The 12757-nt window shown below is 38.8% G+C and overlaps 1 protein-coding gene across 2 annotated transcripts in view; it reads right to left on the reverse strand.

Moving 5' to 3' along the window:
• Positions 1–12384, reverse strand: part of ALPK1 (alpha kinase 1) — a 142973-nt gene extending 130589 nt beyond the window's left edge. For both annotated transcript variants that reach the window (XM_030313240.1, XM_030313237.1), the window contains exon 1: positions 12305–12384. The gene's annotated coding sequence lies outside the window, so the exon portion shown is untranslated. The remainder of the gene's footprint in view (positions 1–12304) is intronic.
• Between the last annotated feature and the right edge of the window lie 373 nt (positions 12385–12757).

Below are 12757 nucleotides of genomic sequence, written 5' to 3' on the forward strand. Positions count from 1 at the left end.
TTATTGCAAAAAAGTTCTGGGAAAGAAGAATACTCTGGGTTCTAGGAAATGTCTAGTCCAACAGGACAACGTGGCCACCTGCTTTGGTAGAGAGCAGTAAAGTCAGTCAAATCTTCCCAGAGGAATATGCTTGAGGTGTACCTTTCAGAAAGTAAGCCACCAAAGAAAGGAATGGTCTTTCAGGCAGAGCAAGCAGTAGTTGGGATAAAGAATGGAGGAGCATATTGGGAATGAATGGGTACCGAGGTATCACTGGAACTTAGATTCATCTAGGGTATTGATTGGTAAGGGCTGAAAGATGGGGCTGGAAAATGATGCAGATCACGGATCATTAGGGCTATTAAAATACATGCTAGGAAAATGGGAAGTCTCTGAACAACATGACCCAAAATAACTGTTAAAATGTTGCCTGCAGGCAGACTAGAGGCTGAGGAGATGAGGATATGGTGTGAGATGTTGAGGGCTTGAACCAAGAATAGACATACAGGTAGTTTCCAAAGATATTTAAGAAACGGAATCAATGTCACTTCAAAACTGATTAGATGCTGTTGATAAATAAGGGGTCTAGGAGAGCCCCAAGTGTTTCGCTTGAGCAAGTCCATGGCTTTTAGTGCCAGATATCAATATAAAAAATACTGATGGAGGTGAGAAATGATGAGTCCAGGGTTGAAAATTTTAGATGTGAGATGCCTGTGGAATGCAGAATAAAGATATTTAGTAGCAGATTTACACTTGGATGTAAGAGTCCAGAACTCTGGAAGAGGAACCACAGGGCCTTCGGTATATGAGTGTAAACCGATATAAACGTAGCAATGGGCATCACCCAATGTGAAAATACAGCAGGAGCGAGAGGAGGCAGAGAGCAGAGAACGGGAATATAAAAGGGGAGTGCAGCCAGAGAACTAGAAGAGTCAGAAATGCATGGTGATATGGAAACCAAAAAAGAAAATTTGGAGAAGTCAATAGTGTCAAAATTGCAAAGAAATGCAGAGAGAAAGATGAAGTCTAGAAAGCATCCTTTGGATTTGAACAAAGTAATAAGAGGTCATTTTATTAAGTGGAAATATATTCAAAGAATATGCCCCCAAGAAATCCGCCAGGAGAGCTACAAAGATGAAGTGCTTTGCCTCATCTACATTAAGAGGTTGGAGCCTGCAGCCCAGAATTAACGGGATAAGGGTGTTTCTGTCTGCTTCTCAGCTGCCTGGCAAGCTGTGCCTTAAGAAGCTCTTCCTAGTCCCTGGTGTCTGCCTACCAGTCTCTCTTGCCCACTGGAGAGGAGCGGAGGTACAGGGTGGGAGGGAATCTGGGCTCAAAAGGCTTCAAATATTTCTTGCAACGTTAGGAAACGAGCATCAGACCTGACCGATTAATATCTCACAATAGATGCTATTCACTTACATGTTACTATCCCTCACAATAACTTGGGCATGATTTAGGGAAGCAAATTTCTGGGTAGGAATACAGTTATCTTGGAGAATGATACCTGCAGCATCCAGACTTTAATCAGAGATTAAGTTACTGTGAAGAAGTCGTCAAGCAAAAGGACATGTGATGAGGATCTAAGCACTTTTCTTACAGAAAAGAAAAACAATTATGAATGGATGAGGCTTTTGTTGAAAATTGTGCATATTTTTTAGTGCTTATAATGCATTAATGGGGAATGCATCACAGTAACTATATATTCTAGGGTTAAGATTCTAAGCAAAGCTTCCTGAGCAAGCTGATGACACAATATACTTTGAGGTACAATAGGAGTATATGCAATAATATGGAAAAAATAGATGTAATTACAATATGTACAGATATAAATTTATGAATCCAGGTTATAGGAATCCAAAAGGATGAGAAACAAATCAAGAAACTAACAGCATACATATCATGTGAAGTTCCCATTCCTCTTTCCTGCCTTTTTTCCTCTCTTCAAAATAAAAGAATAAGTTGACTTCAGTAAAAGCCATGGCTGACATTGAAGGCAACCAATGTAAGAAAAATCAACTAGTAGTAACTATTTCAACTGGTATTTCCCCCTCTGTTCTTTGATTCTGTCATGCCCGTTCACTCTAGCACTGAGACTCAATCCTCCCTTTTTTTCAAATAGCAAGTTATTTGTATGTCAAACAAAGAAAAGGTAAGATTTATCTCCCAAAGACTGAACAATTATATTTACTATACAGCAGCATAGTTTATTTAACATATTTAACATATTGATTTGACAGAGTTTTGTCAAAAAGCCCCACGCATCGGGCTCTGTGCTGATGGCATGGATCCTGCTTGTGATTCTGTCTTCCTCTCCCTCTCTCTGCCTCTCTCCCTGCTCTCTCTCTGTCTCTCTCTGAAATAAATAAACTTAAAAAAAAGTAATATAAATATGTTATATAATAATATAAAAAGTCAATCTAAAAATATATTATATATACAAAAGTAGAGAAAGGAAAAGGAATAATTAATCTACCACTGTAAGACAATAACCACTTTCAGAATATTTGTGAATTTATATCTATATCATTTTATGTACGTGTTACATAATTGTAAGTACGATTGTTAATCAGCCTTGAATCCATTTTTCACTCAGCATTTTCTGTGCTGGTACTATTCTTCATCTTGTTTTACAGATATACGGTAGTCCCCCCCGCCCACCATCCTTGTGGGATACATTCCAAGACCATGAATGCCTGAAACCATATTGAACCCCATATATATCACCTTTTTCCCATGCATACATACATACATAAAGTTTAATTTATAAATTAGGCACAGGAAGAGATTAACAACAATAATAAAATAAAACAGTTATAATAACAACAGTTAGAATAACAACAATAATAAAATAAAACAGTTATAATAATATACTGTATAAAAACATATGTGAATGTGGTCTCTCTCTCTGAAAATATCTTATTGTAGAAGCATATTGTGAAGGTATTTCAGGTTCAGTTTCCAGACTGCTGCAATAGAGCAAATACTGCAATAAAGCGAGTCAAATGAACTTTTTGGTTTCCCAGTGCATATAGAAGTTATGTTTATACTATACTTTAGTCTACTAAGTGTGCAATAGCATTATGCCTAAAAACATGTACACACCAAAATGAAAAAAATACTTTATTGCTAGAAAATGCTAACCATCATCTGAGCTTTCGGTAAGTTGTAATCACTAATCACAGATCACCATGACAACATCACAATAATGACAAGGTTTGAAACTTTCAAGAGAATTACCAAAACATGACACACCAAAATGAAAAAAATACCTTATTGCTAGAAAATGCTAACCATCATCTGAGCTTTCGGTAAGTTGTAATCACTAATCACAGATCACCATGACAATATCACAATAATGACAAGGTTTGAAACTTTCAAGAGAATTACCAAAACATGACAGACAAAATTGTGAACAAATGCTGTTGGAAAAACAGCGCTGACAGACTTGTTTGAACCAGGGTTGCTACAAACCTTCAGTTTGTAAAAAACTCAGTATCTGAAAAGCGCAATAAACCAAAGCATAATAAAATGAGATATGCCTATATACTACTCACTGTTCTTCTTGTGATGATGTGAGACAGTAAAACGTCTATGTGATGAGATGAAGTGAGGTGAATGACTCAGGCGTGTGAGGAAGCGTCATAAAGAAGATCATCTGCTTCTGGCAGTGGTTGATTGTAAGTAACTAAAATTGTGGAAAGCAAAACCATGGATAAGGGAGGGACTGTTATACCATAATTTGTTAATCTTTCCCTTTTTTTAGAATGCTTGTAATTCCTTGTATCATAAATACCTTTATGATAAACATCTTGTGTGGATTTTCTCCATATTTAGAATTACATCCTCCCTAGAATGGATTCCCTGAAAGAAACGAACAACATGACCATTTTTTTTTTAATTTTTTTTTTTTCAATGTTTATTTATTTTTGGGACAGAGAGAGACAGAGCATGAATGGGGGAGGGGCAGAGAGAGAGGGAGACACAGAATCGGAAACAGGCTCCAGGCTCTGAGCCATCAGCCCAAAGCCTGACGCGGGGCTCGAACTCACGGACCGCGAGATCGTGACCTGGCTGAAGTCGGACGCTTAACCGACTGCGCCACCCAGGCGCCCCAACATGACCATTTTTAATGGCCATTGACACACTACATGATACACTGATGGTCCTTGACCTAGATGATGTTTATGTCCCCTCCCCCTCTCTCACCCTTTAGTGCACAGCACCCCTCCCTGCCCTTCTAAGATATCAGTGTCTTGGTGAAACAGGCACAACAGAAGTATAATGCTGACTCTGGGATGATTCATCCTCTCTATGATTCTGATTTCAAAAAATATGGGCTAATTTCTGCATCCCTTCAATGTTATGACAATTCATGAGGACTGTAGGTCTGATAAACGTTTGATAAGGCATTTTTTATCCAATATTTTGTACATCTATAATTAAGAAATTTTAACAGATTGTATTACTAATTGAGCAGTGTAACCAAGGACCAGTGAGGCTCACATTTCTGCAGCGGTTCAGAAAATATTCACTTAGCAAACACATTAGTTCAATATTTCTAAAACTTTAGCCATTTACATGCCACCTTCACAATTGTTACCTTGTTTACTCATTTCCTTAAAATCAGTAGTGAACAGTTTACTTCCATTTTACTTAACATCTTCCTGAGCAATAATATCTATGAAGTCATAAATTTTATGAGCTAGTTATATTTTTAATTCACATTAAAATAAGCATCTAACTCAAATTTTCAAAGACACATGCTACCTAAAATCAGTAGTTTGTACACCATACTTTGAGAAAATTGTATTAACATATAACTGATGTTAAAGCTATGATCATCTCTTTCCTTTCTTTAGACATAGAAGAATAATAGCCCCAGACAATATTCTTATTTTTAAATTTGTCTATCTCACAGAACTCTATAAACAGAGCAAATCACAACATCCTGCAAAAAGATGTCACTGTCAATAACAAGAAACAAAGACTTCTCCATATAGAGAGGCAACAAATAAAAATAACAAAAATATAGAATGAATTTACACCAAAGGTTTGAATGCACATTCCTATTAAAGTTCTTCAAACCATAGATGCTTAACATTTCAGGAAAACAGGGGAGGCTGGGTGGTTCAGTCTGTTAAGTGGCCTACTTCGGCTCAGGTCATGATCTCGCGGTTCATGAGTTCGAGTCTCGCATCAGGCTCTGTGCTGTCAGTTCAGAGCCTACTTTAGATCGTCTGTCCCCCTCTCTGTACCTCCCCCATGTGTGCACACACATGCTCTCTCACTCTCTCTCTCTCAAAAATAAATAAACATTAAAAAAAATTCAGGAAAGCATTTCCAAAGAGCATTTTATGCTAAAAAGCCATCATCATCTGAAATAGATTAAGGGACAGTAACAGTAGTATGTGTATTGTGTTCAGGGAAAGGGGTTACTGAAATTCTTTTGCAATGGGAGGAACCATGGAGTTTCAGAAATATTTTGAAATGAATACATTTATTCTTAAGGAAAATTCTGGGTTCTAAACTCAAACTTAGATCACATAGGACCTAAGGGGAGACTGTTACAGCTTAGTATGTCAAGTGTGCTCATTACAAGTATTATTTTATGTGAGATTTTATAACATTCATCATGATTTACATATGGCTTTAATATATAATATTAATATATAATATTAATATTAATTAATATTAATTAATATATTATAATTAATTAATATTAATATAATATATAATATTATATAATATGTAATATATTATATAATATATATGTACATATGTGTATATATTTTAAAGTTTAAAGTAATTATTGGCTCCTTATTTGACAGGAATCTGTTCACAGCCCCTTCCCTTGCCAAGTTTACAGACAAAACTCACTAGTATTTATACCTGGCACTCTTTGTTTTTCCAGATCATGGTACCTTGCATTCTCAGCAAATAGACCCCAACTACAAAACATATTCTTCTCTAGCCTGACCACAACTCACATCCCAGGTGAGCCCTGGACAGAGAAACCTGTCACCTCCTGCTCTAACATGCCAACAGTACATTCTGTCCTGCTTGATGTTCTACTCTTTGTGCAAGTCTTTGCCACCTGCATCACCGGTCACCCTAACATCACTCATGCCCATGGAGGATACTATAAAATTCTGGTGTCTTGTTGGAAAAGAACTTGGAGAATTGATTCAGCTCAGATTCAAAAGATATTTAAAGTGGAGAGTAAATTATTGCCAGCATAATTTTAAGTATTTTATTTCTTTTGAGGTTGTAGGTTGACAGAGTTCAGAAGGAGGAGGTGGAAAAAAGAGAAGTAAATTATTTTAGTCAATTGGTATAAAGGCTTGACTTAGCATTTGTTCAGGTCTGGTATGTCTCTTAGGTGGTAAGTTAATCTATACACACCCCTATCCAAAACTGTGCTCAATGTACAGATTTGTAATCTGCTGACTTGTAATCTGCCGACGCACCATCTAGACAGGGCCGCATGGCTCTATGGTGCGATCACACTAATGCACCATGTCGTTCAATTGTATTTGAGGTCACGGAGGAAAGAGGAAAAACAAAAGAATGTGGAGACTATGCTGAAGCATCATGTATAGGCTTGAACAGCAACAGTGATTATGTGTAAGGAATTTAAAATGTTCTTAACAAGGAGGTATCAGCCAACCAAAAGCAGATATTGTTTCTCATAAGAGTACTAGCTACACTTACCAAAAAGAAAAGGCAGAGGGAGATAGCAAATATTAGAAATGTCAGTATGTTGTGACACAAATACCCTCCTTTCTGACCCTGCCTCTGTACTCTCACCCACCTGGAAGTCCCAAACTGTTCTTTTTTTTTTTTTTTTTTAATGTTTATTTATTTATTTGAGAGAGAGAGAGAGAGCACACCTGCACATGAGTGTGAAAGTGGGGGAAGGGAAGAGACAGAGGAAGATAGAATCCCAAACAGGCTCCACACCATCAGCACAGAGCCCAGTTTGCAGCCTGAACCCACAAACCTGTGAGATCATAACCTGAGCCCAAGTCAGATGCTTAACCACCTGAGCCACACAGATGCCCCAGTCCCAAACTATTCTAAAGGTCGTAATTTGTGGCTTTCCAAAGTAGTTTATAGCCCTAATTTCAAATGATAAAATTTGTTAATGAAAGGACTCTTTTGAATAAAATATGAAGGAATTTAATTTTTTAAAAATTATTTTTTAATATTTATTTATTTTTGAGAGAGAGAGAGAGAATGGGGTAGGGTCAGAGAGAGAGACAGAGGATCTGAAGCGGGGCTTAAACCCATGGATCATAAGATCATGACCTGAGCCAAGATCAAGAGTTGACCGCTTGACTGACTGATTCACTCAAGTGCCCCAGAATTTAATTTTTCTAGATGCTTTCTGTCTACATAATGCTTCACCACACCCGGAATTCCTGTCAGTTGTTCCCATATGAAAAGAGTAATTCTCCACTCTTATCTATTTTCCTGGCAAAATCACTGAGGCCATCCTGCAAGTGATGGTTTCTGTTATGACTAATGTACTCCAGGCAAAAGTCCTAGGGTCAATTTTTCACATAAGTAATCCCACTTCGTTAATGCTTTAATCAAACATCTCCATTCAGTGACAAAGCCAGATGTTCAGTAGCCAGGTTCCTGACATATGGACTTTGTTATTAAAACCTGCTAAAAACAAACAAACAAACAAAAAAACAAAACAAAACAAAACAAAAAAAACAGGTTCCTTTTCTCCTTTCCCTTGTAATCTAAATTTACTGTTCCCTCCCCTTCCCAACCCTTATTCCCTTTGTATAGCACTTTTAGAATTGCAAATATTCTTAAAGCTCTCAAGTTATTTAAATGCAGACAATACTAGGAAGTAGAAACAAGGTCAGAGTCTAAAATAATACCTCCTTATATATAATGCCATCTTTTGTACCCACATCTACTGTTTTGTCATTTAAAAGCTTATACTCACCTTTGTCTCGAAGATAAACACTTTTAAGGCCAGCAAATCTCTGAAAAAGGTTAATTTTAGCACAATTTCCCTGAAATACACTGTTTATCATAAAGAGCCTTGGTTTCAGGAAGTAGAAATTTGAAGGAAAACAAAGTCTGTCACTGCCTCAGAATCTGATTGTGTAATTCACCTCTGGGACTTTCAGCAGTTTTGCACCAGAAGCCACACCCCTTTAGGAATTGCTTTGGTGAAAGGTATTCTGGGAGTTGTATTACTACAGGGAAGTTACTTCTTTTAAACAACGTGCAAGGAAACCGCTTATGTGGACCAAGTCAAAATAGAGAGTCAGTCCTCTGAGAGCCAAGGAAAGAGAATGTCACTAAGAAATAACATGACGTTTTTCATCTATTATAAACAGACAAACTCATGTTAGGGCTCCGTATTTCAAGGCGGGAGTAGTCAACAGTACTAAACGATGCAGAGAAATGATGAAAGATAAGGTTAGAAAAGTGTCCACTGACTTGGCAAATAGGTCAAAGATAGCTTTAAAATTTTTTGAAATTTATTTTAAAAATTAATGAAGAAACACAAATGAAATGTAAAAATAAAATATTAAAGGAGAGGGAAGGTTTCTGGGTTTTGTTTTCTTTTTTACTAAAAATTACACCAGTGAGGAGTACTAGATGACACAGTTTAGATTCAACAAGGGCAAGATGAAGTTACCTGGTTTGGAGGTTATGTGACCGGTAGAAATAATGCACCCCCCCAAAAAAAACTGGCCCTTCTTTTCCTGCTTACATAGTCTATAGCTCTCATATTGGGTTATTAGGATCAGGATTACTGGGGACTTTCATAATCCACAGGGATCCTCTAACAAAAAAACCTATATTATTGTTCTATTTTGCATAAAAAATTACCACAAATTTAGCAGTTTAAAAGAACACCCATTGGGGCGCCTGGGTGGCGCAGTCGGTTAAGCGTCCGACTTCAGCCAGGTCACGATCTCGCGGTCCGTGAGTTCGAGCCCCGCGTCAGGCTCTGGGCTGATGGCTCAGAGCCTGGAGCCTGTTTCTGATTCTGTGTCTCCCTCTCTCTCTGCCCCTCCCCCGTTCATGCTCTGTCTCTCTCTGTCCCAAAAATAAATAAACGTTGAAAAAAAAAAAAAAAAAGAACACCCATTAAATTATCTGTTCTATAGACCAAATGTAAAATATTTGTAAATGAAGATGCATTTTAAATGTATATAAATGGTGGGGTGCCTGGGCTTAGTTAATTGAGTGTCCGACTCTTGATTTTAGCTCAGATCACAATCCCAGGGTCATGGGATGGAGCCCTGTGTCAGGCTCTTTGTGGAGCCTGCTTAAGATTCTCTCTCTCTCTCTCTCTCTCTCTCTCTCTCTCTCTCTCTCTCTCTCATCTCTCTCTCTCTCTCCCTCTGCCCCTCTCCCGGGCTCACACACTCACTCTCTTTCTTGAAATGAAATGAAATGAAATGAAATGAAATGAAATGAAATGAAATGAAATGAAATGAAATGAAATAAACAAATGTCTAGGGGCACCTGGGTCAGTTAAGTGCCTGACTTCGGCTCAGGTCATGATCTCACAGTCTGTGGGTTTAAGCCCCATGTTGGGCTCTGTGCTGACAGCTCAGAGCCTGGAGTCTGCTTTGGATTCTGTGTCTCCTTCTCTCTCTGCCCCTCCCCTGCTTGTAGTCTGTCTCTCTCTCTCTCTCAAAAATAAATAAACATTAAAAAAAAACAATAAACATTAAAAACTGTCTATAAATGGTATCATACTTAGAACATGGATGTTATATAAGACTTAAGAATTGAGGGGGAAAAATAATAAAGGTTCTATGATATACAGAAACAAAAAACCCAGCACCCATTTATTATTTCTATGTTTCTGTCAGTCAGAAGTCTGGGCACATTATCATTGAGAATGCTGCAGATCTAATCTGATGCTTGGGGTCTCCTTCAAGGCTCAGATTGTTGGTAGAATTCTAGTTGTAGGACTGAGATCCCATTTTCTTGCTAGCTGTTGGCTGGGGACCACTCTGACCTCCTAGATACCACCTGTAGTTCCTTGCCATGTGGTCTCCATAGGCAGCTCCTGGCTTGGATATTTGCTTCCAGGCCAACAGGGGTATGTGTCTCTGTGCTCCTTAAAAGTGATCCATCCCTTTTAAGGATTCATGTGATTAGGTCCAGCCCAGCTAGATAACTTTCCTTTGGATTAACTTGAAGACAACTGATTAGAAACCTAGTCATAGGGGTGACAGCCCATCATATTCACAGGTTCTGCCCACACTCAAGGGGAGGAGGTTATATAAATTGTGTACGCCAGTGAGTGGGAATCTTGGGGGCCATCTTAGAATTCTGCTTTACCACAGAACTACCCACAACTGCCTCCAGGGAGGGGCAGAGCAGATGGCCCTAACCAGGCCCACTCCTCCCCTTCCTCCACCCTCAGGTACCCTGCCTTTGTGGGCTCTAATTTTTACCTCACCATCTGACCACTCTCTTGGGAGCCTGAATTCTATTGCAGTCCTCCACCTTATGAGAAATACTGAGGCATTAGAGCATTGAATCTGTCTCTCGGGAGACTTCTCTTACTTGGCCCTTCTTTAAAAAGCTGGGGTTTTTTTTTTTTGGTGTGTAACCACAATGCATGCAAATGAGACAAAATCCAAACAGTATGAAAAAGTGCACAATAAAAAATATCTCCCCATGTGGACCTTCTGCCTTCTCTCTCCCAATTTCTTTTTCTCAGGTTAATCAGTATTATCAGTTCTATTTCTCGGATTTCTTTGCAGAAAGTTCATGCATTTACAGACAGGGTTTGTTTTTTTTTTTCCCACAAACGGCAACATTTTTGTTTAGCACTTGGTTTTTCCATTAGTAATGTGTCTGGCAGATCTCTCCACATAAATCTAAGTGGCTCATTTTAATTGTAGTCACTTGACTCCAAGAATAGGGAGGAGGAAGAGAAGTCCACGCTAGCTTTCCTTTGTTCCAGTCCCAACTCTTTGGGTTTCTGCTTGTCTTCCATTCAGAGAATAATGAAAAAAGAGTTGAGTGAGGTATCTCAGGTAATTCGGAGTATTTTCAAAGGTTGGTAGAAAGCATCAGCCATGAGGTGGGGCACTCCCGAACTGAGTTACAACTGAGTTACCCCAAATCTGAGCATCTGAGCTTGGGAGTGGAGAGTTAGATGAGTGTGTATCCAAGGGGTTTAGAGTGCACCAGACAGAAGGTGCGTATCATATAACCCAATTCCCAGCAAGCAACACAAACGAGCAACACTTTCTTTTTTCTATAAGGGGTGATCGTATTACCATAAATTAGCTTCCTCTAGTTTTAAATGAAATACAATAGGCTCAGGTACATCTGCTTAATTAGGGGGTAGTGAAAGTATCTAAAACCTATTTTTAATATTCTATTCATGGAAAAATAGATTGTGGGCATTTTATGTTATTTTCACATTAAATGATTCATCAGTGATAATTCAAACAGTAAATCCCTCTTTTTAAAATATCAATAACATACCTGCCTACTGTTTTCTTCCATTTTGCTTTGATAAACAATTCCAGCCGGACTTTTGGGGTATCCATTTCTCTGAAGGGTTTCTCTCTCTCTCTTTTTGTTTATGTATTCTTGAGAGAGAGACAGAGCATGAGCAGGGGAGGGGCAGTGAGGGAGGGAGACACAGAATCTGAAGCAGGCTCCAGGCTCCCAAGCTGTCAGCATAGAGCCCAACGCGGGGCTTGAACCCACAAACTGTGAGATCATGACCTAAGCCGAAGTCAGGCACCCAACCGACTGAGCCACCCAGGCGCCCCTGAATGGTTCCTCTTAATCTCTTCCTCAACTGGTAGCCTAGGAATACTTAAAGGGAACAGAAAAACGAAATAATATTCAGCATCATAAATTTTAGCAGTTGTTGCATTTTCTTTACTAGTGTTAATAACATCTACTACACTAGTCCTTTGCAGCTTACACAGAATTTTCAAATCTTGCTTAACTTTAAAGAGTGAATATCAGAAACTCTGATAAAATATTTTACTGTGTATGTTTATTGGTATAGTCAGATTGCATATCTTACCGTCCACGTGGTCTAATGTTCTTCACCTGAAAGAAGATACTCTGGCTATCTCCACTTCAGAGAAGAAATAATAAATGTTGATGATTAACGAACAAAATTGCAGCCTTACAGGAATCTGCCACATTTGTAGTTGTACTTTTCCTTCCCTGTGTTTATGGTTCCTTATTATACGTAAGTGACTCGCAGACGTCAAAACTTAACCCCTCTCACAGAACTTTTATCAGATGGAGAAGCTCCAAGTATCAGCGTCATTTTATTGCCAGTGAAACTGACCTGCGAAGGAACAACTCTCCTGCAAGCCCAGGACAGAATCCAGAGGAGCGTCTTCCATCTGACACCTACCCGAGTTGGTGGGTAGATTCCCAAGCTCTGAAGTAAGTGGGCCAGTTTGACCTCCCCAGTCACTGCAAGCTTGGTCTTCCCTCCTTTCTTCTCAGTCTTTTACTCCTTATTTAGAGTCTCACTCCTACCCCGCTCTAGACACCTGTTGTCTTCAGGTTCTCCCCACTTTTTTCCCTTCCAAACCTTTTTCCCTGACGCAGGAAAAAACTATTATCTTATTCATCCAAGGCTATAAAGGACTCGTGGGAGGTTAAGTGTTTTTCCTTGCATCATGTACCAGCTTTTAGTCGTGGAACCCCAGAGCCTGGATGTTGAGTGAGGGATCCCTTTTGGTGGATCCCCGGGTGGGAGAGGAAGCTCCTGGACTGGTCTCGTGTAAGGTCA

This window comes from Lynx canadensis, chromosome B1 (genome assembly GCF_007474595.2).
Source record: "Lynx canadensis isolate LIC74 chromosome B1, mLynCan4.pri.v2, whole genome shotgun sequence".
Classification (NCBI taxonomy): domain Eukaryota; kingdom Metazoa; phylum Chordata; class Mammalia; order Carnivora; family Felidae; genus Lynx; species Lynx canadensis.